This window comes from Dermacentor variabilis, unplaced genomic scaffold (assembly GCF_050947875.1).
Source record: "Dermacentor variabilis isolate Ectoservices unplaced genomic scaffold, ASM5094787v1 scaffold_13, whole genome shotgun sequence".
In the NCBI taxonomy this organism is placed as follows: Eukaryota; Metazoa; Arthropoda; class Arachnida; order Ixodida; family Ixodidae; genus Dermacentor; species Dermacentor variabilis.
This window is the reverse complement of record NW_027460291.1, coordinates 995654-1021624: the sequence shown is the minus strand read 5'-3', so window position 1 is coordinate 1021624 and position 25971 is coordinate 995654.

Sequence of the window (25971 nt, the reverse complement as noted above, 5' to 3'; positions counted from 1 at the left end):
TGGTACGCTCGCTAAAAGGTATTTTCCTCTTTACGCAGCCAAGCAGCTGTTCGGCTATCAACACCAGTGGAACGGAAACTGTCTAGCGGCCATTGTGACTTCTGGTGCATACCTCGGTACAAGGATCGTCGCAAGGCTACTTAAGCAGGGTGCATCGCTGTGACATAGAACATGTAGGCTGTGGGGCAGCCGAGAAGCACACTCGCTATACTTATCCTCCTCTTAATGCAGCCAAGCAGCTGTTTTGCTAACAACACCAGTGGAACGGAAAATGTCTAACGGCCATTATGACGTCAGGTGCATACCTCGGTACAAGGTTCGTCGACAGGCTACTTAAGCAGGGTCCATTGCTGAGAAAGACCACTTCTCGGCAGCAGGGTCGCTGAGAAGCACGCTCGCTTAAAGCTAGCTTCCTCTTTATGCAGCCAAGCAACTGGTCGCTTATAAATACCAGTGGTACAGAAACTGCCTATCGGCCAATGTGACGTCAGGTGCCTATGTCGGTACAAGGATCGACGCTAGGCTACTTAAGCAGGGCGCATCGCTGTGAGAGACCACATGGAGGACACGGGGCAGCTGAGAAGCACTGTCAGTAAATTTAACTTCCTCTTTGTGCAGCCAAGCAGTTGTTAAGCTATCAACTCCAACGGAGCGGAAACTGTCTACCGGTCTTGTGACGACAGGTGCCTACCTGGGCACAAGGATGGTCGTAAATCTACTTATGCACGGTGCAACGCTGTGAGAGTATTCTTGGCGGCAGCGGGGCCGCTGAGAAGCACGCTCGCTAAAAGTTATCTTCCTCCTTATGCAGCCAAGCAGCTCTTCGGCTATCAACACCAGTGGAACGGAAACTGTCTACAGGCCATTGTGACTTCAGGTGCCTACCTCGGTACAAGGATCATCGCAAGGCTACTTAAGCAGGGTGCATTACTGTGACACACGACTTGGCGACACAAGGGCAGCTGAGAAGCATGCTCGCTAAAATGTATCTTTCTCTTTAAGCAGCCAAGCACCTGTTCGGCTATCAACAACAGCAGAGGAGAAAGTGTCTACCGGCCATTGTGATGTGAGGCGCGAACGTCGGTACATGGATAATCGCAAGGCTACTTATGCAGAGTGCATCACTATGACAGACCACTTGGCAGCAGCGGCGCCGCTGAGATGCGCGCTCGCTAATAGTTATGTTTCTCTTTATGCAATCAAGGAACTGTTCGGCTATCGACACCAGTGGAGCGGAAACTGTCTACCGTCCTTGTGACCTTAGGTGCCTACCTCTGCACAAGGGTCGTTGTAAGGCTACTTAAGCAGGGTGCATCGCTATTACAGACCACTGGGCGGCGGCGGCGCCGCTGAGAAGCAGGCTCGCTAAATGTTATATTCCTCTTTATGCAGCTAAAGTGCTGTTCGGCTATCAACACAAGCAGAGCAGAAACTGTCTACCGGCCATTGTGATGTCGGGTGCCAACGTCGGTACAAGGATCATCGCAAGGCTACTTAAGCAGTGTGCATCGCTGTGATAGACCACTTGGCGGCAACGGGGCAGCTGAGAAGCACGCTCGCTAAAAGTTATTTTTCTCCTTATGAAGCCAAGCAGCTGTTCGGCTATCAACACCAGCGGAGCAGAAACTGTGTTCCGGCCATTGTAACGTCAGGTGCCTACCTCGGTAAAAGGATCGTCGCAAGGCTACTTAAGCAGGGTGCACCGCTGTTAAAGACCACTTGGCGGCAGCGGGGCCGTTGAGAAGCACGCTGGCTAAAAGTTATCTTTCTCCTTATGCAGCCAAACAGCTGTTCGCCTATCAACACAAGCGGGGCGGAAACAGTCTACCGGCCATTGTCACTTAGGTAGACTACATCGCGACAGGGATCTTCGCAAGGCTACTTAAGCTGCGTGCATCGCTGTGACGCCCCACTTCGTGGCAGCGGGGCAGTTGAGAAGCACGCTCGCTAAATGATATCTTCTTCTTTATGCAGCCATGCAGGCGCTCGGTTATAAATACCAGTGGAACGGAAACTGTCTACCGGGCATTGTGACTTCAGGTGCATACCTTGGTACAAGGATCTTCGCTAGGCTACTTAAGCAGGGTACATTGCTATGACAGACCCCTTAACGCCAGCAGGGCCGCTGAGAAGCGCGCTCGCTACAAGTTATATTCCTCCTTATGCTAGCGAGCGTGCTTAATAACTGCCCCGCAGCCGACAAGTGGTGTGTCACAGCGATGCACCGAGCTTAAGCGGTCTTGCGACGATCCTTGTTCCGAGGTATGCACCTGAAGTCACAATGGCCGATAGGCTGTTTCCGTTCCATTGGTATTGATGTCCGAATAGCTGCTTGGCTGCATAAAGAGGAAGAAAACATTTTGTGAGCGTGCTTCTCAACTGCCCCGCTGCCGCCAAGTAGTCTGTCACAGCGATGCACCCTGCTTAAGTAGCCTTGTGATGATACTTGTACCGAGGTAGGCACCTGATGTCACAATGGCCTGTAGACAGCGTCCGTTCCGCTTGTCTTAATAGCCGAACAGCTGCTTGGCTGCATAAAGAGGAAGATATAATTTAGCGAGGGTGCTTCTCAGCTGACGCGCTGCCGCGAAGAGGTCTGTGGGAACGATCCACTCCGGATAAGTAGCCTTGCGATGATCATTGTACCGAGGTAGGCACCTGACGTCACAATAGCCAATGAACAGTTTCCGCTCCGCTGCTGTTGATAGCCGAACTGCTGCTTGGCTGCATAAGGAGGAAGATAACTTTTAGTGAGCGTGCTTCTTAATTGCCCCGCTGCCGAGAAGTGGTCTGTCATAGCGATGCACCCTGTATAAGTAGCCATGCAATGATCCTTGTACCGAGGTAGCCACCTGACATGACAATGGCCGGTAGATAGTTTCCGCTCCGCTGGTGTTGATACCCTAACAGCTGCTGTGAGGCATAACGAGAGCGATAACATTTTGAGAGCGTGCTTCTCAGCTGCCCCGGTTCTGCCAAGTGGTCTATCACAGAGATGCACCCTGCTAAAGTAGCTTTGCGACGATCCTTGTCTTTATGCTGCCAAGGAGCTACTCAGGTATCAAACCAGCGAAGCGGCAGCTGTCTACCGGCGTTGGTAACGTCAGGTGCCTACCTCGGTACAAGGATCCTCGCAAAGCCACTTGAACTGGGTGCTTCGCTTTGAAATACCACTTGGCCGCAGCGGGGAAGTTGAGAAGCATGCTCGCTAAAAGATATGTTCCTCTCTATGTAGCCAAATGCGCTGTTCAGCTATCAACACCAGTGGAACGGAAACTGCCTGCCGGCCATTGTGAATTCAGGTGCTCACCTCTGCGCAAGGATCGCCGCATTCTTACTTAAGCTGGGTGCATCGCTGTGACAGACCACTTGGCGGCAGCGGGGAAGTTGAGAAGCATGCTCGCTAAAAGATATCTTCCTCTTTATGCAGCCAAGCAGCTGTTCGGCTATCAAGACCAGTGGAACGGAAAATGTCTAACGGCCATTGTGAATTCAGGTGCTCACCTCTGGACAAGGATCGCCGCATGGTTCCTTAAGCTGGGTGCATCGCTGTGACAGACTACTTGGCGGCAGCGGGGAGGTTGAGATGCATGCTCGCTAAAAGTTATTTTCGTCTTTATGCGGACAAGCAGCTCTTCGGCTATCAACGCCAGTGGAACGGAAACAGCCTGCCGGCCATCGTGACTTCAGGTGCCTCCCTCTGTACAAGGTTCGTCGACAGGCTATTTAAGCAGGGTGCATCGCTGAGACAGACCACTTCTCGGCAGCAGGGTCGCTGAGAAGCACGCTCGGTAAAAGGTATTTTCCTCTTTATGCAGCCAAGCAGCTGCTCGGCTATCAACACCAGTGGAACGGAAACTGTCTACTGGCCTATGTGACTTCAGGTTCATACCTCGGTACATGGATCGTCGCAAGGCTACTTAAGCAAGGTGCATCGCTGTGACAGACCACTTGGCGGCAGCGGGGAAGTTGAGAAGCATGCTCGCTAAAAGATATCTTCCTCTATATGCAACCAAGCATCTGTTCGGCTACCAACACCAGCGAAGTGGAAACTGTCTACTGGCCATTGTAACGTCAGGTGCCTACCTCGGCACAAGCATCGTCGCAAAGCCACTTAATCTGGGTGCATCGCGGTGACATACCACTTGGCGGCAGCGGGGAAGTTGAGAAGCATGCTCACAAAATGTTATCTTCCTCTCTTTGCAGCCAAGCAGCTGTTCTGCTATCAACACCAGTGGAACGCAAAATGTCTAACGGCCATTGTGACATCAGGTGCCTACCTCTGTACAAGGTTCGTGGAGAGGCTACTTAAGCAGGGTGCATCGCTGTGACACACCGCATGGAGGCAGCTGGGCAGCTGAGAAGCACCATCGCTATTTTTATCTTCCTCTTTATGCAACTAAGCATAAGTTAAGCTATCAAAACCAGCGAAGCGCAAACTGTCTTCCGGCCATTGTAACGTCAGGTGCTTAACTCGGTACAAGGATCGTCGCATGGCTACTTAAGCTGGGTGCATCGCCGTGACAGACCACTTGGTGGAAGCGGGGTAGCTGAGAAGCATCCTCGCTAAAAGTTACCTTCCTCTTTATGCAGCCAAGCTGCTGCTCGGCTATCAACACCGGTGGAGCAGAAACTGTGTACCGGCCATTGTGACTTCAGGTGCATGCCTCGGTACATGGATCGTCGCAAGACTACTTAAGCAGGGTACATTGCTCTGACAGACCACTTGGCGACAGTGGGGTAGCTGAGAAGCACGCTCGCTAAAAGATATCTTCCTCTTCACGCAGCAGAGCAGCTATTCGGCTATCACCACCAGTGGAACGGAAACTGCCTGCCAGCCATTGTGACTTCAGGTGCGTACCTCGGTACAAGGATCATCGCATGGCTTCTTAAGCAGGGTGCGTCGCTGTGACAGACCACATGGAGGAAGCGGGGCAGCGGAGAAGCACCCTCGCTATACTTATCTTCCTATTTACGCCGCCAAGAAGCTGTTCTGCTGTCAACACCAGTGGAACGGAAAATGTCTAACGGCCATTGTGAATTGAGGTGCTTACCTCTGCACAAGGATCGCCGCATGGTTACATAAGCTGGGTGCATCGCTGTGACAGACCACTTGGCGGCAGCGGGGAAGGTGAGAAGCATGCGCGCTAAAATTTATCTTCCTCTTGATGCAGCCAATCAGCTGTTCGGCTATCAACAAGAGCGAAGCGGAAGCTGTCTACCGGCGTTTGTAACGTCAGGTGCCTACCTTGGTACAAGGATCCTCGCAAATGCACTTAAGCCGGGTGCATCGCTGTGACAGACCACTTGGCGGCAGCGGGGAAGTTGAGAAGCATGTTCGCTAAAAGATATCTTCCTCTTTATGCAGCCAAGCAGCTGTTCGGCTATCAACACCAGTGGAACGGAAGCTGCCTGCCGGCCATTGTGAATTCAGGTGCTCACCTCTGCACAAGGATCGCCGCATGGTTACTTAAGCTGGGTGCATCGCTGTGACAGACCACTTGGCGGTAGCGGGGAAGTTGAGAAGCATGCTCGCTAAAAGTTATCTTCGTATTTATGCAGCCAAGTAGCTGTTCGGCTATCAACACCAGTGGAAAGGAAACCGCCTGCCGGCCATTGTGACTTCAGGTGCATACCTCGGTACAAGGATCGTCGCATGGCTACTTAAGCTGTGTGCATCGCTTTGACACACCACTTGGCGGCAGCGCGGCAGCTGAGAAGCACCCTCGCTAAAATTTATCTTCCTCTTTATGCAGCCAAGCAGCTGTTCGGCTATTAAGGCAAGCGGAGCGGAAACTGTCTACCGGCCATTGTGACATCAGGTGCCTACCTCTGTACAAGGATCGTCACAAGGCTACTTAAGCAGGGTGCATCGCTGTGACAGACCACTTGGCGGCTGTGGGGTAGCTGAGAAGCACGCTCGCTAAAAGGTAGCTTCCTCTTTATGCAGCCAAGCAGCTGGTCGGTTATAAATACCAGTGGTACGGAAAGTGCCTATCGGCAATTGTGACGTCAGGTGCCTACGTCGGTACAAGGATCGACGCTGGGCTACTTAAGCAGGGCGCATCGCCGTGAGAGACCACATGGAGGAGATGGGGCAGCTGAGAAGCACTCTCACCAAAGTTATCTTCCTCACTATGCAGCCAAGCAGCAGTTCGGCTATCAACACCAGCGGAGCGGAAACTGTCTTCCGGCCATTTTCATGTCAGGTTCCAACGTCGGTACAAGGATCATCGCAAGGCTACTTAAGCTCGGTGTATCGCTGTGACAGACCACTTGGAGGTTGCGGGGCCGCTGACAAGCACTGTCAGTAAATATAACTTCCTCTTTGTGCAGCCAAGCAGCTGTTAAGCTATCAACTCCAGCGGAGCGGAAACTGTCTACCGGTCTTGTGACGACAGGTGCCTACCTGGGCACAAGTATGGTCGTAAATCTACTTATGCACGGTGCCACGCTGTGAGAGTATTCTTGGCGGCAGCGGGGCCGCTGAGAAGCACGCTCCCAAAATGTTATCTTCCTCCTTATGCAGCCAAGCAGCTCTTCGGCTATCAACACCAGTGGAACGGAAACTGTCTACAGGCCATTGTGGCTTCAGGTGCCTACCTCGGTACAAGGATCATCGTAAGGCTACTTAAGCAGGGTGCATTCCTGTGACACACGACTTGGCGACACAAGGGCAGCTGAGAAGCATGCTCGCTAAAATGTATCTTCCTCTTTATGCAGCCAAGCACCTGTTCGGCTACCAACAACAGCAGAGAAGAAAGTGTCTACCGGCCATTGTGATGTGAGGCGCGAACGTCGGTACATGGATAATCGCAAGGCTACTTATGCAGAGTGCATCGCTATGACAGACCACTTGACAGCAGCGGCGCCGCTGAGATGCGCGCTCGCTAATAGTTATGTTTCTATTTATGCAATCAAGGAACTGTTCGGCTATCGACACCAGTGGAACGGAAACTGTCTACCGTCCTTGTGACCTTAGGTGCCTACCTCGGCACAAGTGTCGTTGTAAGGCTACTTAAGCAGGGTGCATCGCTGTAACAGACCGCTGGGCGGCAGCGGCGCCGCTGAGAAGCAGGCTCGCTAAATGTTATATTCCTCTTTATGCAGATAAAGTGCTGTTCGGCTATCAACACAAGCAGAGCAGAAACTGTCTACCGGCCATTGTGATGTCGGGTGCCAACGTCGGTAAAAGGATCGTCGGAAGGCTACTTAAGCAGGGTGCACCGCTTTTAAAGACCACTTGGCGGCAGCGGGGCCGTTGAGAAGCACGCTCGCTAAAGGTTATCTTTCTCCTTATGCAGCCAAACAGCTGTTCGCCTATCAACCCAAGCGGGGCGGAAACAGTCTACCGGCCATTGTCACGTAGGTTGACTACATCGCGACAGGGATCTTCGCAAGGCTACTTAAGCTGCGTGCATCGCTGTGACGCCCCACTTCGTGGCAGCGGGGCAGTTGAGAAGCACGCTCGCAAAATGTTATCTTCTTCTTTATGCAGCCATGCAGGCGCTCGGCTATAAATACCAGTGGAAAGGAAACTGTCTACCGGGCATTGTGACTTCAGGTGCATACCTCGGTACAAGGATCGTCGCTAGGCTACTTAAGCAGGGTACATTGCTATGACAGACCCCTTAACGCCAGCAGGGCCGCTGAGAAGCACGCTCGCTACAAGTTATATTCCTCCTTATGCTAGCGAGCGTGCTTCCTAACTGCCCCGCTGCCGCCAAGTGGTGTGTCACAGCGATGCACCGAGCTTAAGCGGTCTTGCGACGATCCTTGTTCCGAGGTATGCACCTGAAGTCACAATGGCCGATAGGCTGTTTCCGTTCCATTGGTATTGATGTCCGAATAGCTGCTTGGCTGCATAAAGAGGAAGAAAACATTTTGTGAGCGTGCTTCTCAACTGCCCCGCTGCCGCCAAGTAGTCTGTCACAGCGATGCACCCTGCTTAAGTAGCCTTGTGACGATACTTGTACCGAGGTAGGCACCTGATCTCACAATGGCCTGTAGACAGCTTCCGTTCCGCTTGTCTTAATAGCCGAACAGCTGCTTGGCTGCATAAAGAGGAAGATTTAATTTAGCGAGGGCGCTTCTCAGCTGACGCGCTGCCGCGAAGAGGTCTGTGGGAACGATCCACTCCGGATAAGTAGCCTTGCGATGATCATTGTACCGAGGTAGGCACCTCACGTCACAATGGCCAGTGAACAGTTTCCACTCCGCTGCTGTTGATAGCCGAACAGCTGCTTGGCTGCATAAGGAGGAAGATAACTTTTAGCGAGCGTGCTTCTTAATTGCCCCGCTGCCGAGAAGTGGTCTGTCATAGCGATGCACCCTGTATAAGTAGCCGTGCAATGATCCTAGTACCGAGGTAGGCACCTGACATGACAATGGCCGGTAGATTGTTTCCGCTCCGCTGGTGTTGATACCCTAACAGCTGCTGTGAGGCATAACGAGAACGATTACTTTTTGAGAGCGTGCTTCTCAGCTGCCCCGGTTCTGCCAAGTGGTCTATCACAGAGATGTTCCCTGCTAAAGTAGCTTTGCGACGATCCTTGTCTTTATGCTGCCAAGGAGCTACTCAGGTATCAAACCAGCGAAGCGGAAGCTGTCTACCGGCGTTTGTAACGTCAGGTGCCTACCTCGGTACAAGGATCCTCGCAAAGCCACTTAAGCTGGGTGCATCGCTTTGAAATACCACTTGGCGGCAGCGGGGAAGTTGAGAAGCATGCTCGCTAAAAGATATGTTCCTCTCTATGCAGCGCAATGCGCTGTTCAGCTATCAACACCAGTGGAACGGAAACTGCCTGCCGGCCATTGTGAATTCAGGTGCTCATCTCTGCACAAGGATCGCCGCATTGTTGCTTAAGCTGGGTGCATCGCTGTGACAGACCACTTGGCGGCAACAGGGAAGTTGAGAAGCACGCTCGCTAAAAGGTATCTTCCTCTTTACGCAGCCAAGCAGCTGTTCGGCTATCAGCACCAGTGGAACGGAAACTGTCTACCGGCCATGTGACTTCAGGCGCATACCTCGGTACATGGATCGTCGCAAGGCTACTTCAGCAGAGTGCATCGCTGTGACAGACCACATGGAGGCAGCGGGGCAGCTGAGAAGCATGCTCGCTAAAAGTTATCTTCCTCTTGAGGCAGCCAATCAACTGTTTGGCTATCAGCACCAGTGGAAAGGAAACTGTCTACTGGCCATTGTGACGTCAGGTGCATACCTCGATACATGGATCGTCGCAAAGCCACTTAAGCTGGGTGCATTGCTGTGACATACCACTTAGAGGCAGCGGGGAAGTTGAGAAGCATGGTCGCTAAAAGTTATATTCCTCCTTATGCAGCCAAGCAGCGGCTCGGCTATAAACACCAGTGGAACGGAACATGTGTCGCGGCTGTTGTGACGTCAGGTGCCTACTTCGGTACAAGGTTCGTCGAGAGGCTACTTAAGCAGGGTGCATCGCTGTGACAGAACGCTTGGCGGCAGCTGGGTAGCTTAGAAGCATGCTCGCTAAAAGTTATCTTCCTCTTTATGCAGACAAGCAGCGGCTCGGCTATAAACACCAATGGAACGGAAACTGCCTGTCGGCCATTGTGACTTCAGGTGCATACCTCGGTACAAGGATCATCGCATGACTACTTAAGCTGGGAGCATCGCTCTGATAGACCACTTGGCGGCAGCGGGGCAGCTGAGAAGCATGCTCGCAAAAACTTATCTTCCTCTCTTTGCAGCCAAGCAGCTGTTCGGCTATGAACACCAGTGGAACGGAAATTGCCTGCCGGCCATTGTGATTTCAGGTGCATACCTCGGTACAAGGATCATCGCATGGCTACTTAAGCTGGGGGCATCGCTGTGACAGACCACATGGAGGCAGCGCGGCAGCTGAGAAGCACCCTCGCTATATTTATCTTCCTATTTATGCAACCAAGAAGCTTTTCTGCTATCAACACCAGTGGAACGAAAATGTCTAACGGCCATTATGACTTAAGGTGCATACATCGGTACAAGGATCGTCGCATCGCTACTAAAGCTGGGTACATCGCAGTGACAAACCACTTGGCGGCAGCGGGGTAGTTGAGAAGCACGCTCGCTAAAAGGTATCTTCTTATTTACGCAGCCAAGCAGCTGTTCGGCTATGAACAAGAGCGAAGCGCAAGCTGTCTACCGGCGTTTGTAACGTCAGGTGCCTACCTTGGTACAAGGATCCTCGTAAATGCACTTAAGCTGGGTGCATCGCTGTGACAGACCACTTGGTGGCAGCGGGGAAATTGAGAAGCATGTTCGCTAAAAGTTATCTTCGTCTTTATGCAGCCAAGCAGCTGTTCGGCTATCAACACCAGTGGAACGGAAACCGCCTGCCGGTCATTGTGACTTCAGGTGCATACCTCGGTACAAGGATCGTCGCATGGCTACTTAAGCTGGGTGCATCGCCGTGACACACCACTTGGCGGAAGCGGGGTAGCTGAGAAGCATGCTCGCTAAAAGGTATCTTCCTCTTTACGCAGCCAAGCAGCTGTTCGGCTATCAACACCAGTGGAACGGAAACTGTCTACCGGCCATTGTGAGTTGAGGTGCATACCTCGGTACAAGGATCGTCGCAAGGCTTCTTAAGCAGGGTGCATCGCTGTGACAGACGACTTCACGTCTGCGCGGAAGTTGAGAAACACGCTCCCTTAAGGTTATCTTCCACTTTATGCTGCCAAAGAGCTGTTCGGCTATCATCCCCAGTGGAACGGAAACCGCCTGCCGGCCACTGTGACTTCAGGTGCATACCTCGGTGCAAGGACCGTCGCAAGGCAACTTAAGCAGGGCGTATCCCTGTGACAGACCACTTGGCGGTAGCGCGGCCGCTGGGAGCACGCTCACTAAAAGTTATCGTCCTCGTTATGCAGCCAAGCAGCTGTTCGGCTAACACCAGCGGAGCAGAAACTGTCTACCAGCCATTGTGATGTCCGGTGCCTACGTTGGCACAAGTATCGTCGCAAGGCTACTTAATGAGGGTGCATTGCTATTACAGACCACTTGGTGGCAGCGGGGCCGCTGAGGAGCACGCTCGCTAAAAGGTATCTTCCTCTTTATGCAGCCAAGCAGGTGTTCTGCCATCAAAACCAGTGAAACGGAAACTGTCTACCAGCGATTGTGATTTCAGTTGCATACCACGGTACAAGGAGCGTCGCAAGACTAGTTAAGCAGGGTGCGTCACTGTGGCAGACCACATGGAGGCAGCGGGGCAGCTGAGAAGCACCCTCGCTTCTCAGCTTCCTCTTCATGCAACGAAGCATCTGTTCGGCTATCTACACCAGCGAAGCGGAAACAGTCTACAGGCCATTGTAACGCCAGGTGCCTGGGTACAAGCATCGTCGCAAGGCTACTTAAGCAGGGCGCATCGCTGTGACAGACAACATGGAGGCAACGGGGCAGCTGCGAAGCATGCTAGCTAAAAGTTATCTTCTTCTTTATGCAGCCAATCCGCTGTTCTGCTATCAACTCTAGTGGAATGGGGAATTCTAACGGCCATTGTGACGTCAGGCGCCTGCTTTGGTACAAGGTTCGTCGAAAGGCTACTTAAGCAGGGTGCGTCGCTGTCGCAGACCACTTGGGGGCAGCGGGGTAGCTGAAAAGCACGCTCGCTAAAAGGTATCTTCCTCTTTACGCAGCCAAGCAGCTGTTCGGCTATCAACACCATTGGAACGGAAACTGTCTACCGGCCTTTGTGACATCAGGTGCATTCCTCGGTACAAATATCGCCTCAAGGCAACTTAAGGAGGGTTCATTGATATTACAGACCACTTGGTGACAGCGGGGCTGCAGAGAAGCACGCTCGCGGAAAGTTAACTTCCTCTTTATGCAGCCAAGCATCTATTCTGCTATCAAAACCAGCGAAGCGCAAACTGTCTACCGGCCATTGGAACGTCAGGTGCTTACCTCGGTACATGGATCGTCACAAGACTACTTAAGCAGGGTGCACCGCTGTGACAGACCACTTGGCGACAGCGGGGTAGCTGAGAAGCACGCTCGCTAAAGTTAACTTCCTCACTATGCAGCCAAGCAGCTGTTCGGCTATCAGCACTAGCGGAGCTGAAACTGTCTACGGGCTATTCGAACTTCAGGTGCATTCCTCGGTACAAGGATCATCGCAAGGGCACGTAAGCTGGGTGCATCTCCTTGACAGACCACTTGGCGGCAGCGGGGAAGTTGATAAGCATGCTCGCTAAAATGTAGCTTCCTCTTTATGCAGCCAAGTGGCTGTTCGGCTATCAGCACCAGTGGAACGGAAACTGCCTGCCGGCCATTGTGACTTCAGGAGCATACCTCGGTACAAGGATCATCGCATGGCTACTTAAGCTGGGGGCATCGCTCTGATAGACCACTTGGCGGCAGCGGGGTAGCTAAGTGGTACGCTCGCTAAAAGGTATTTTCCTCTTTACGCAGCCAAGCAGCTGTTCGGCTATCAACACCAGTGGAACGGAAACTGTCTAGCGGCCATTGTGACTTCTGGTGCATACCTCGGTACAAGGATCGTCGCAAGGCTACTTAAGCAGGGTGCATCGCTGTGACATAGCACATGTAGGCTGTGGGGCAGCTGAGAAGCACACTCGCTATACTTATCCTCCTCTTAATGCAGCCAAGCAGCTGTTTTGCTAACAACACCTGCGAAGCGGAAACTGTCTACAGGCCATTGTAACGCCAGGTGCCTACCTCGGTACAAGCATCGTCGCAAGGCTACTTAAGCAGGGCGCATCGCTGTGACAGACAACATGGAGGCAACGGGGCAGCTGCGAAGCATGCTAGCTAAATTTATCTTCTTCTTCATGCAGCCAATCCGCTGTTCTGCTATCAACTCTAGTGGAAAGGGGAATTCTAACGGCCATTGTGACGTCAGGCGCCTGCTTTGGTACAAGGTTCGTCGAAAGGCTACTTAAGCAGGGTGCGTCGCTGTGGCAGACAACTTGGCGGCAGCGGGGTAGCTGAAAAGCACGCTCGCTAAAAGGTATCTTCCTCTTTACGCAGCCAAGCAGCTGTTCGGCTATCAACACCAGTGGAACGGAAACTGTCTACCGGCCTTTGTGACATCAGGTGCATTCCTCGCTACAAATATCGCCTCAAGGCAACTTAAGGAGGGTTCATTGCTATTACAGACCACTTGGTGACAGCGGGGCTGCAGAGAAGCACGCTCGCGAAAAGTTATCTTCCTCTTTATGCAGCCAAGCATCTATTCTGCTATCAAAACCAGCGAAGCGCAAACTGTCTACCGGCCATTGTAACGTCAGGTGCTTACCTCGGTACAAGGATCGTCGCATGGCTACTTAACCTGGGTGCATCGCTGTTACAGACCACATGGAGGCAGCGGGGTAGCTGAGAAGCACGCTCGCTATACTTATCCTCCTCTTTATGCAGCCAAGCAGCTGTTCTGCTAGCAACACCAGTGGAACGGATAATATCTAACGGCCATTGTAACGTCAGGTGCTTAGCTCGGTACAAGGATCGTCGCATGGCTACTTAAGCTGGGTGCATCGGCGTGACCGACCACTTGGCGGAAGCGGGGTAGCTGAGAAGCACGCTCGCTAAAAGGTATCTTCCTCTTTACGCAGCCAAGCAGCTGTTCGGCTATCAACACCAGCGATGGGAAACTGCCTGCCGGCCATTGTGACTTCAGGTACATACCTCGGTACAAGTTTCGTCGCATGGCTACTTAAGCTGGGTACATCGCTGTGAGAGACCACATGGCGGCAGCGGGGCAGCTGAGAAGCGCTCTCGCTAAAGTTAGCTTCCTCACTATGGAGTCAAGCAGCTGTTCGGCTATTAACACCAGCACAGTTGATACTAGCTACCGGCCATTCGAACTTCAGGTGCATACCTCGGTACAAGGATCGTCGCAAAGCCACTTAAAATGGGTGCATCGCTGTGGCAGACCACTTGGCGGCAGCGGGGAATTTGAGAAGCATGCTCGCTAAAAGTTATCTTCCTCTTTATGCAGCCAAGCAGCTGCTCGGCTATCAACACCACTGGAATGGAAACGGCTTGCCGGACATTGGGACTTCAGGTGCCTACCTCGGTACATGGATCGCCGCCAGGGTATTTAAGCAGGGTGCATCGCTGCGACAGACCACTTGGTGGCTCCGGGGTAGCTGAGAAGCATGCTCGCTTAAAGATATCTTCTTCGTTATCCAGCCAAGCAGCTGTTCTGCTCTGAACACCAGTGGAACGGAAAATGTCTAACGGCCATTGTGACGTCAGGTGCCTGCCTCGGTGCAAAGTTCGTCGAGAAGCTACTTAAGCAGGGTGAATCGCTGTGACAGACCACTTGGCTTCAGCGGGGTAGCTGAGAAGCACACTCGCTAAAAGGTATCTTCCTCTTTATGCTGCCAAGCAGCTGTTCGGCTATCAAGACCAGTGGAACAGAAGCTGTCTACCGCCCTCTGTGACTTCAGGTGCATACCTCGGTACAAGGACCGTCGCAACTTTACTTAAGCAGGTGCATTGCTGCGACAGACCACCTCGCGGCAGCGGGGATGTTGAGAAGCATGCTCGCTAAAAGTTATCTTCCTCTTTATGCAGCCAATCAGGTGTTCTGCTATAAACACCAGTGGAAAGGAAAATGTCTACCAGCCATTGTGTGTCAGATGCGTACGTTGGTACAAGTATTGTCGCAAGGATACTTAAGGAGGGAGCATTGCTATTACAGACTACTTGGTGACACAAGTGGAACAGAAATTGGCTGCCGGCCATTGTGACGTCAGGTGCCTACTTCGCTACAAGGTTCGTCGAGAGGCTACTTAAGCAAGGCGCTTCGCTGTGACAGACCACTTGGCGGCAGCGGGGTAGCTGAGAAGCACGCTCGCTAAAATGTACCTTCGTCTTTACGCAGCCAAACAGCTGTTCGGCTATCAACACCAATGGAACCGCAACAGTCACCGGCCATTGTGACTTCAGGTGCATACCTCGGTACAAGGATCGTCGCAAGGCTACTTAAGCAGGGTGCATCGCTGTGACAGACCGCATGGAGGCGGCGGGGCAGCTGAGAAGCACGCTCTCTATATTTATCCTCCTCTTTATGCAGCCAAGCAGCTGTTCTGCTATCAACACCAGAGGAACGGAAAATGTCTAACGGCCATTATGACGTCAGGTGCCTACCTCTGCACAAGGTTCGTCGACAGGCTACTTAAGCAGGGTGCATCGCTTAGACAGACCACTTCTCGGCAGCAGGGTCGCTGAGAAGCACGCTCGCTAAAATGTATCTTCCTCTTTACGCAGCCAAGCAGCTGTTCGGCTATCAACACCAGTGGAACGGAAACTGTCTGCCGGCCGTTGTGAGTTCAGGTGCATACCTGGGTACAAGGATCGTCGCAAGGCTACTTAAGCAGGGTGCATCGCTGTGAAGACCACATGGAGGCAGCGGGGCAGCTGAGAAGCACGCTCGCTATACTTATCCTCCTCTTTATGCAGCCAAGCAGCTGTTCTGCTATCAACACCAGTGGAACGGATTATATCTAACGGCCATTGTAACGTCAGGTGCTTAGCTCGGTAAAAGGATCGTCGCATGGCTACTTAAGCTGGGTGCATCGGTGTGACCGACCACTTGGCGGAAGCGGGGTAGCTGAGAAGCATGCTCGCTAAAAGGTGTCTTCCTCTTTATGAAGCCAAGCAGCTGTTCGGCTATCAACACCAGTGGAAGGGAAACTGCCTGCCGGCCATTGTGACTTCAGGTGCATAATTCGGTACAAGTTTCGTCGCATGGCTACTTAAGCTGGGTGCATTGCTGTGACAGACCACATGGCGGCAGCGGGGCAGCTGAGAAGCACTCTCGCTAAAGTTAGCTTCCTCACTATGGAGTCAAGCAGCTGTTCGGCTATCACCACCAGCAGAGTTGAAACTGCCTACCGGCCATTCGAACTTCAGGTGCATACCTCGGTACAAGGATCGTCGCAAAGCCACTTAAAATAGGTGCATCGCTTTGGCAGACCACTTGGCGTCAGCGGGGAATTTGAGAAGCATGCTCGCTAAAAGTTATCTTCCTCTTTATGCAGCCAAGCAGCTGCTCGGCTTTCAACACCACTGGAATGGAAACGGCTTGCCGGCCATTGTGACTTCAGGTGCATACCTCGGTACATGGATCGTCGCCAGGGTACTTGAGCAGGGTGCATCGCTGCGACAGACCACTTGGCGGTGGCGGGGCAGCTGAGAAGCATGCTCGCTAGAAGGTAACTTCCTCTTTATTCAGCCAAGCAGCTGTTCTGCTCTGAACACAAGTGGAACGGAAAATTTCTAACGGCCATTGTGACGTCAGGTGCCTACCTCGGTACAAGGTTCGTCGAGAAGCTACTTAAGCAGGGTGAATCCCTGTGACAGACCACTTTTCGGCAGCGGGGTATCTGAGAAGCACTCGCTAAAAGGTATCTTCCTCTTTATGCTGCCAAGCAGCTGTTCGGCTATCAACACCAGTGGAACAGAAACTGTCTACCGCCCACTGTGACTTAAGGTGCGTACCTCGGTACAAGGACCGTTGCAAGTTTACTTAAGCAGGTGCATTGCTGTGACAGACCACCTTGCGGCAGCGGGGAAGTTGAGAAGCATGCTCGCTAAAAGTTATCTTCCTCTTTATGCAGCCAATCAGGTGTTCTGCTATGAACACCAGTGGAAAGGAAAATGTCTACCAGCCATTGTGATGTCAGATGCCTACGTTGGTACAAGTATTGTCGCAAGGATACTTAAGGAGGGAGCATTGCTATTACAGACTACTTGGTGACACAAGTGGAACAGAAATTGGCTGCCAGCCATTGTGACATCAGGTGCCTACCTCTGCACAAAGTTCGTCGACAGGCTACTTAAGCAGGTTGCATCGCTGAGACAGACCACTTCTCGGCAGCAGGGTCGCTGAGAAGTACGCTCGCTAAAAGGTATCTTCCTCTTTACGCAGCCAATCAGCTGTTCGGCTATCAACACCAGTGGAACGGAAACTGTCTACCGGCCATTGTGAGTTTAGGTGCATACCTCGGTACAAGCATCGTCGCAAGGCTACTTAAGCAGGGTGCATCGCTGTGACAGACCACATGGAGGCTGCGGGGCAGCGGAGAAGCCCGCTCGCTATACTTATCCTCCTCTTTATGCAGCCAAGCAGCTGTTCGGCTATCAACACCAGAGGAACGGAAACTGTCTACCGGCGATTGTGACTTCAGGCGCCTACCTCGGTACAAGGATCGTCGCATGGCTGCTTAAGCTGGGTGCATCTCCGTGACACACCACTTGGCGGAAGCGGGGTAGCTGAGAAGCATGCTCGCTAAAAGGTGTCTTCCTCTTTACGCAGCCAATCAGCTGTTCGGCTATCAACACCAGCGATGGGAAACTGCCTGCCGGCCATTGTGACTTCAGGTACATACCTCGGTACAAATTTCGTCGCATGGCTACTTAAGCTGGGTACATCGCTGTGAGAGACCACATGGCGGCAGCGGGGCAGCTGAGAAGCGCTCTCGCTAAAGTTAGCTTCCTCACTATGGAGTCAAGCAGCTGTTCGGCTATTAACACCAGCACAGTTGATACTAGCTACCGGCCATTCGAACTTCAGGTGCATACCTCGGTACAAGGATCGTCGCAAAGCCACTTAAAATGGGTGCATCGCTGTGGCAGACCACTTGGCGGCAGCGGGGAATTTGAGAAGCATGCTCGCTAAAAGTTATCTTCCTCTTTATGCAGCCAAGCAGCTGCTCGGCTATCAACACCACTGGAATGGAAACGGCTTGCCGGACATTGGGACTTCAGGTGCCTACCTCGGTACATGGATCGCCGCCAGGGTATTTAAGCAGGGTGCATCGCTGCGACAGACCACTTGGTGGCTCCGGGGTAGCTGAGAAGCATGCTCGCTTAAAGATATCTTCTTCGTTATCCAGCCAAGCAGCTGTTCTGCTCTGAACACCAGTGGAACGGAAAATGTCTAACGGCCATTGTGACGTCAGGTGCCTGCCTCGGTGCAAAGTTCGTCGAGAAGCTACTTAAGCAGGGTGAATCGCTGTGACAGACCACTTGGCTTCAGCGGGGTAGCTGAGAAGCACACTCGCTAAAAGGTATCTTCCTCTTTATGCTGCCAAGCAGCTGTTCGGCTATCAAGACCAGTGGAACAGAAGCTGTCTACCGCCCTCTGTGACTTCAGGTGCATACCTCGGTAAAGGACCGTCGCAACTTTACTTAAGCAGGTGCATTGCTGCGACAGACCACCTCGCGGCAGCGGGGATGTTGAGAAGCATGCTCGCTAAAAGTTATCTTCCTCTTTATGCAGCCAATCAGGTGTTCTGCTATAAACACCAGTGGAAAGGAAAATGTCTACCAGCCATTGTGTGTCAGATGCGTACGTTGGTACAAGTATTGTCGCAAGGATACTTAAGGAGGGAGCATTGCTATTACAGACTACTTGGTGACACAAGTGGAACAGAAATTGGCTGCCGGCCATTGTGACGTCAGGTGCCTACTTCGCTACAAGGTTCGTCGAGAGGCTACTTAAGCAAGGCGCTTCGCTGTGACAGACCACTTGGCGGCAGCGGGGTAGCTGAGAAGCACGCTCGCTAAAATGTACCTTCGTCTTTACGCAGCCAAACAGCTGTTCGGCTATCAACACCAATGGAACCGCAACAGTCACCGGCCATTGTGACTTCAGGTGCATACCTCGGTACAAGGATCGTCGCAAGGCTACTTAAGCAGGGTGCATCGCTGTGACAGACCGCATGGAGGCGGCGGGGCAGCTGAGAAGCACGCTCTCTATATTTATCCTCCTCTTTATGCAGCCAAGCAGCTGTTCTGCTATCAACACCAGAGGAACGGAAAATGTCTAACGGCCATTATGACGTCAGGTGCCTACCTCTGCACAAGGTTCGTCGACAGGCTACTTAAGCAGGGTGCATCGCTTAGACAGACCACTTCTCGGCAGCAGGGTCGCTGAGAAGCACGCTCGCTAAAATGTATCTTCCTCTTTACGCAGCCAAGCAGCTGCTCGGCTTTCAACACCACTGGAATGGAAACGGCTTGCCGGCCATTGTGACTTCAGGTGCATACCTCGGTACATGGATCGTCGCCAGGGTACTTGAGCAGGGTGCATCGCTGCGACAGAGCACTTGGCCGTGGCGGGGCAGCTGAGAAGCATGCTCGCTAGAAGGTAACTTCCTCTTTATTCAGCCAAGCAGCTGTTCTGCTCTGAACACAAGTGGAACAGAAAATTTCTAACGGCCATTGTGACGTCAGGTGCCTACCTCGGTACAAGGTTCGTCGAGAAGCTACTTAAGCAGGGTGAATCCCTGTGACAGACCACTTTTCGGCAGCGGGGTATCTGAGAAGCACTCGCTAAAAGGTATCTTCCTCTTTATGCTGCCAAGCAGCTGTTCGGCTATCAACACCAGTGGAACAGAAACTGTCTACCGCCCACTGTGACTTAAGGTGCGTACCTCGGTACAAGGACCGTTGCAAGTTTACTTAAGCAGGTGCATTGCTGTGACAGACCACCTTGCGGCAGCGGGGAAGTTGAGAAGCATGCTCGCTAAAAGTTATCTTCCTCTTTATGCAGCCAATCAGGTGTTCTGCTATGAACACCAGTGGAAAGGAAAATGTCTACCAGCCATTGTGATGTCAGATGCCTACGTTGGTACAAGTATTGTCGCAAGGATACTTAAGGAGGGAGCATTGCTATTACAGACTACTTGGTGACACAAGTGGAACAGAAATTGGCTGCCAGCCATTGTGACATCAGGTGCCTACCTCTGCACAAAGTTCGTCGACAGGCTACTTAAGCAGGTTGCATCGCTGAGACAGACCACTTCTCGGCAGCAGGGTCGCTGAGAAGTACGCTCGCTAAAAGGTATCTTCCTCTTTACGCAGCCAATCAGCTGTTCGGCTATCAACACCAGTGGAACGGAAACTGTCTACCGGCCATTGTGAGTTTAGGTGCATACCTCGGTACAAGCATCGTCGCAAGGCTACTTAAGCAGGGTGCATCGCTGTGACAGACCACATGGAGGCTGCGGGGCAGCGGAGAAGCCCGCTCGCTATACTTATCCTCCTCTTTATGCAGCCAAGCAGCTGTTCGGCTATCAACACCAGAGGAACGGAAACTGTCTACCGGCGATTGTGACTTCAGGCGCCTACCTCGGTACAAGGATCGTCGCATGGCTGCTTAAGCTGGGTGCATCTCCGTGACACACCACTTGGCGGAAGCGGGGTAGCTGAGAAGCATGCTCGCTAAAAGGTGTCTTCCTCTTTACGCAGCCAATCAGCTGTTCGGCTATCAACACCAGTGGAACGGAAACTGTCTACCAGCCATTGTGATGTCAAGTGCCTACCTCGGTACAAGGTTCGTCGAGAGGCTAATTAAGCAGGGTGCATCGCTGTGACAGAGCACTTGGCGGCAGCGGGGTAGCTAAAAAGCACGCTCGGCTATCAACACCAGCAGATCAGAAACTGTCAGCCAGCCATTGTGATGTCAGCTGCCTACGTTGGTACAAGTATCGTCACAAGGATACTTAAGGAGGGAGCATTGCTTTTACAGACCCCTTGTGACACCAGTGGAACGGGAATTGCTTGCCGGCCATTGCGACTTGAGGTGCATACCTCGGTACAAGGATCGCCGCATGGCTACTTAAGCAGTGTGCATCGCTTTGACAGACCACTTGGCGGCAGCGGGGTAGCTGAAAAGCACGCTCGCTAAAAGGTATCTTCCTCTTTATGCAGCCAAGCAGGTGTTCTGCTATCAAAACCAGTGGAACGGAAAATGTCTAACGGTCATAGTGACGTCAGCTGCCTACCTCGGTACAAGGTTCGTCGGCAGACTATTAAGTAGGGTGCATCGCTGTGACAGACCACTTGGCAGCAGCGGGGTTGCTGAGAAGCGCGCTCGCTGAAAGTTATCTTCCTCGTTATGCAGCCAAAGAGCTGCTGGGCTATCAACACCAGTCGAACGGAAACTGTCTACCGGCCATTGTCACTTCAGGTGCATGCCTCGGTACATGGATCGTCGCAAGACCACTTAAGCTGGGTGCGTCGCTGTGACAGAACACTAGGCGGCAGCGGGGTTGCTGAGAAGGCGCTCGCTAAAAGGTAACTTCCTCTTTACGCAGCCAAGCAGCTGTTCGGCTGTCAACACCAGCGGAGCAGAAACTGTCTACCGGCCATTGTGTTGTCTGGTGCCTACGTCGGTACAAGGTTCGTCGAGAGGCTACTTATGCAGGGTGCATCGCTGTGACAGACCACTTGGCGGCAGCGGGGAAATTGAGAAGCATGTTCGCTAAAAGTTATCTTCGTCTTTATGCAGCCAAGCAGCTGTTCGGCTATCAACACCAGTGGAACGGAAACCGCCTGCCGGTCATTGTGACTTCAGGTGCATACCTCGGTACAAGGATCGTCGCATGGCTACTTAAGCTGGGTGCATCGCCGTGACACACCACTTGGCGGAAGCGGGGTAGCGGAGAAGCATGCTCGCTAAAAGGTATCTTCCTCTTTACGCAGCCAAGCAGCTGTTCGGCTATCAACACCAGTGGAACGGAAACTGTCTACCGGCCATTGTGAGTTGAGGTGCATACCTCGGTACAAGGATCGTCGCAAGGCTTCTTAAGCAGGGTGCATCGCTGTGACAGACGACTTCACGTCTGCGGGGAAGTTGAGAAACACGCCCCCTTAAGGTTATCTTCCACTTTATGCTGCCAAGGAGCTGTTCGGCTATCATCCCCAGTGGAACGGAAACCGCCTGCCGGCCACTGTGACTTCAGGTGCATACCTCGGTACAAGGACCGTCGCAAGGCAACTTAAGCAGGGCGTATCCCTGTGACAGACCACTTGGCGGTAGCGCGGCCGCTGGGAGCACGCTCACTAAAAGTTATCGTCCTCGTTATGCAGCCAAGCAGCTGTTCGGCTAACACCAGCGGAGCAGAAACTGTCTACCAGCCATTGTGATGTCCGGTGCCTACGTTGGCACAAGTATCGTCGCAAGGCTACTTAATGAGGGTGCATTGCTATTACAGACCACTTGGTGGCAGCGGGGCCGCTGAGGAGCACGCTCGCTAAAAGGTATCTTCCTCTTTATGCAGCCAAGCAGGTGTTCTGCCATCAAAACCAGTGAAACGGAAACTGTCTACCAGCGATTGTGATTTCAGTTGCATACCACGGTACAAGGAGCGTCGCAAGACTAGTTAAGCAGGGTGCGTCACTGTGGCAGACCACATGGAGGCAGCGGGGCAGCTGAGAAGCACCCTCGCTATCCATATCTTCCTCTTCATGCAACGAAGCATCTGTTCGGCTATCAACACCAGCGAAGCGGAAACAGTCTACAGGCCATTGTAACGCCAGGTGCCTCGGTACAAGCATCGTCGCAAGGCTACTTAAGCAGGGCGCATCGCTGTGACAGACAACATGGAGGCAACGGGGCAGCTGCGAAGCATGCTAGCTAAAAGTTATCTTCTTCTTTATGCAGCCAATCCGCTGTTCTGCTATCAACTCTAGTGGAAAGGGGAATTCTAACGGCCATTGTGACGTCAGGCGCCTGCTTTGGTACAAGGTTCGTCGAAAGGCTACTTAAGCAGGGTGCGTCGCTGTCGCAGACCACTTGGCGGCAGCGGGGTAGCTGAAAAGCACGCTCGCTAAAAGGTATCTTCCTCTTTACGCAGCCAAGCAGCTGTTCGGCTATCAACACCATTGGAACGGAAACTGTCTACCGGCCTTTGTGACATCAGGTGCATTCCTCGGTACAAATATCGCCTCAAGGCAACTTAAGGAGGGTTCATTGCTATTACAGACCACTTGGTGACAGCGGGGCTGCAGAGAAGCACGCTCGCGGAAAGTTAACTTCCTCTTTATGCAGCCAAGCATCTATTCTGCTATCAAAACCAGCGAAGCGCAAACTGTCTACCGGCCATTGGAACGTCAGGTGCTTACCTCGGTACAAGGATCGTCGCATGGCTACTTAAACTGGGTGCATCGCCGTGACAGACCACTTGGTGGAAGCGGGGTAGCTGAGAAGTATCCTCGCTGAAAGTTAGCTTCCTCTTTATGCAGCCAAGCTGCTGCTCGGCTATCAACACCAGTGGAACGGAAACTGTCTACCGGCCATTGCGACTTCAGGTGCATGCCTCGGTACATGGATCGTCACAAGACTACTTAAGCAGGGTGCACCGCTGTGACAGACCACTTGGCGACAGCGGGGTAGCTGAGAAGCACGCTCGCTAAAGTTAACTTCCTCACTATGCAGCCAAGCAGCTGTTCGGCTATCAGCACTAGCGGAGCTGAAACTGTCTACGGGCTATTCGAACTTCAGGTGCATTCCTCGGTACAAGGATCATCGCAAGGGCACGTAAGCTGGGTGCATCTCCTTGACAGACCACTTGGCGGCAGCGGGGAAGTTGAGAAGCATGCTCGCTAAAATGTAGCTTCCTCTTTATGCAGCCAAGTGGCTGTTCGGCTATCAGCACCAGTGGAACGGAAACTGCCTGCCGGCCATTGTGACTTCAGGAGCATACCTCGGTACAAGGATCATCGCATGGCTACTTAAGCTGGGGGCATCGCTCTGATAGACCACTTGGCTGCAGCGGGGTAGCTAAGTGGTACGCTCGCTAAAAGGTATTTTCCTCTTTACGCAGCCAAGCAGCTGTTCGGCTATCAACACCAGTGGAACGGAAACTGTCTAGCGGCCATTGTGACTTCTGGTGCATACCTCGGTACAAGGATCGTCGCAAGGCTACTTAAGCAGGGTGCATCGCTGTGACATAGCACATGTAGGCTGTGGGGCAGCTGAGAAGCACACTCGCTATACTTATCCTCCTCTTAATGCAGCCAAGCAGCTGTTTTGCTAACAACACCAGCGAAGCGGAAACTGTCTACAGGCCATTGTAACGCCAGGTGCCTACCTCGGTACAAGCATCGTCGCAAGGCTACTTAAGCAGGGCGCATCGCTGTGACAGACAACATGGAGGCAACGGGGCAGCTGCGAAGCATGCTAGCTAAAAGTTATCTTCTTCTTCATGCAGCCAATCCGCTGTTCTGCTATCAACTCTAGTGGAAAGGGGAATTCTAACGGCCATTGTGACGTCAGGCGCCTGCTTTGGTACAAGGTTCGTCGAAAGGCTACTTAAGCAGGGTGCGTCGCTGTGGCAGACCACTTGGCGGCAGCGGGGTAGCTGAAAAGCACGCTCGCTAAAAGGTATCTTCCTCTTTACGCAGCCAAGCAGCTGTTCGGCTATCAACACCAGTGGAACGGAAACTGTCTACCGGCCTTTGTGACATCAGGTGCATTCCTCGCTACAAATATCGCCTCAAGGCAACTTAAGGAGGGTTCATTGCTATTACAGACCACTTGGTGACAGCGGGGCTGCAGAGAAGCACGCTCGCGAAAAGTTATCTTCCTCTTTATGCAGCCAAGCATCTATTCTGCTATCAAAACCAGCGAAGCGCAAACTGTCTACCGGCCATTGTAATGTCAGGTGCTTACCTCGGTACAAGGATCGTCGCATGGCTACTTAACCTGGGTGCATCGCTGTTACAGACCACATGGAGGCAGCGGGGTAGCTGAGAAGCACGCTCGCTATACTTATCCTCCTCTTTATGCAGCCAAGCAGCTGTTCTGCTAGCAACACCAGTGGAACGGATAATATCTAACGGCCATTGTAACGTCAGGTGCTTAGCTCGGAACAAGGATCGTCGCATGGCTACTTAAGCTGGGTGCATCGGCGTGACCGACCACTTGGCGGAAGCGGGGTAGCTGAGAAGCACGCTCGCTAAAAGGTATCTTCCTCTTTACGCAGCCAAGCAGCTGTTCGGCTATCAACACCAGCGATGGGAAACTGCCTGCCGGCCATTGTGACTTCAGGTACATACCTCGGTACAAGTTTCGTCGCATGGCTACTTAAGCTGGGTACATCGCTGTGAGAGACCACATGGCGGCAGCGGGGCAGCAGAGAAGCGCTCTCGCTAAAGTTAGCTTCCTCACTATGGAGTCAAGCAGCTGTTCGGCTATTAACACCAGCACAGTTGATACTAGCTACCGGCCATTCGAACTTCAGGTGCATACCTCGGTACAAGGATCGTCGCAAAGCCACTTAAAATGGGTGCATCGCTGTGGCAGACCACTTGGCGGCAGCGGGGAATTTGAGAAGCATGCTCGCTAAAAGTTATCTTCCTCTTTATGCAGCCAAGCAGCCGCTCGGCTATCAACACCACTGGAATGGAAACGGCTTGCCGGACATTGGGACTTCAGGTGCCTACCTCGGTACATGGATCGCCGCCAGGGTATTTAAGCAGAGTGCATCGCTGCGACAGACCACTTGGTGGCTCCGGGGTAGCTGAGAAGCATGCTCGCTTAAAGGTATCTTCTTCGTTATCCAGCCAAGCAGCTGTTCTGCTCTGAACACCAGTGGAACGGAAAATGTCTAACGGCCATTGTGACGTCAGGTGCCTGCCTCGGTGCAAAGTTCGTCGAGAAGCTACTTAAGCAGGGTGAATCGCTGTGACAGACCACTTGGCTTCAGCGGGGTAGCTGAGAAGCACACTCGCTAAAAGGTATCTTCCTCTTTATGCTGCCAAGCAGCTGTTCGGCTATCAAGACCAGTGGAACAGAAGCTGTCTACCGCCCTCTGTGACTTCAGGTGCATACCTCGGTACAAGGACCGTCGCAACTTTACTTAAGCAGGTGCATTGCTGCGACAGACCACCTCGCGGCAGCGGGGATGTTGAGAAGCATGCTCGCTAAAAGTTATCTTCCTCTTTATGCAGCCAATCAGGTGTTCTGCTATAAACCCCAGTGGAAAGGAAAATGTCTACCAGCCATTGTGTGTCAGATGCCTACGTTGGTACAAGTATTGTCGCAAGGATACTTAAGGAGGGAGCATTGCTATTACAGACTACTTGGTGACACAAGTGGAACAGAAATTGGCTGCCAGCCATTGTGACATCAGGTGCCTACCTCTGCACAAAGTTCGTCGACAGGCTACTTAAGCAGGTTGCATCGCTGAGAC